The following is a 942-nucleotide window of genomic DNA, read 5'->3' on the forward strand; positions in this document are numbered from 1 at the left end:
AACCTATATTATTGTGTTGTGCTTCTTTATATACCATTTCTTGTAATGTGTTATCGATCTGTGATTTGCTGAAATGTTTCATGTCGTGTGTATTGATGAGGACTTTGGTTGATAGATATATTAACTCGCGCGAAATGCACATGAAAGTTTAAACGCGTTTTCCTCGAAATAACTTTTCCCTCTACGGTCTGCATGATAACTCATACAGTTTTTAACATGATGCTATTTTTTTTTTTAATATTCGAAAATATTTTCTCTGTAGTCTGTCGAGCCGGATTTTCGATATTTTTATTAAAAATTTTATAAACATAATTAAAGTGTGACATTTATGACGTAAAACGCATAGTTTTTTTTCTAGATTTCGTAAATTGGAAAATTTTTCGAAATTAAAAAATTTGGCTCGACAGACTATAACTACAACTTCATTTTACAATATTTTTATTTTATTTTTACAGATCCATCAACATTTCAAGGATAAACGATGAAGACCGTGGAGCAACTTAATTTTCATTGTGCTTTGTTTCACGTGATATTTAATGTAGTAATTTTTTTACAGAAAAATTAAAATACCTTTTTTATAAACTTTAAGTACCAATCAAGATTGTATAAAATTTCTTTATATTTATTTCTATTGTTATCCCTTTTGAAAACAGTTTTTCTTTTAGCGTATTTTTGGTGCTGCTGGACGAATGTAACCCCTTAATACAAAGTTTTGTCAATATTAATTTCAATATGAAAACTTGATGTAGAATGACCGGAAATTTTCTTACGATTTTGATAATTTCCAAGAGGGAGATTACACAGGATTATGTATGTGTTTCACGAAAGGTGTCAATTTGCTTAGAGATTTTCCTATGTCAACCTTACAGGTCAAGAAGCCTAGTTATCGGCAGAAATTTCACGCTGAGCCCTCCTCGTGGGTGCTGGCTGGTAATTGATATC

Source organism: Bactrocera latifrons, unplaced genomic scaffold, assembly GCF_001853355.1.
Source record: "Bactrocera latifrons isolate USDA-ARS-PBARC rearing strain unplaced genomic scaffold, ASM185335v1 scaffold_307, whole genome shotgun sequence".
Lineage (NCBI taxonomy): Eukaryota > Metazoa > Arthropoda > Insecta > Diptera > Tephritidae > Bactrocera > Bactrocera latifrons.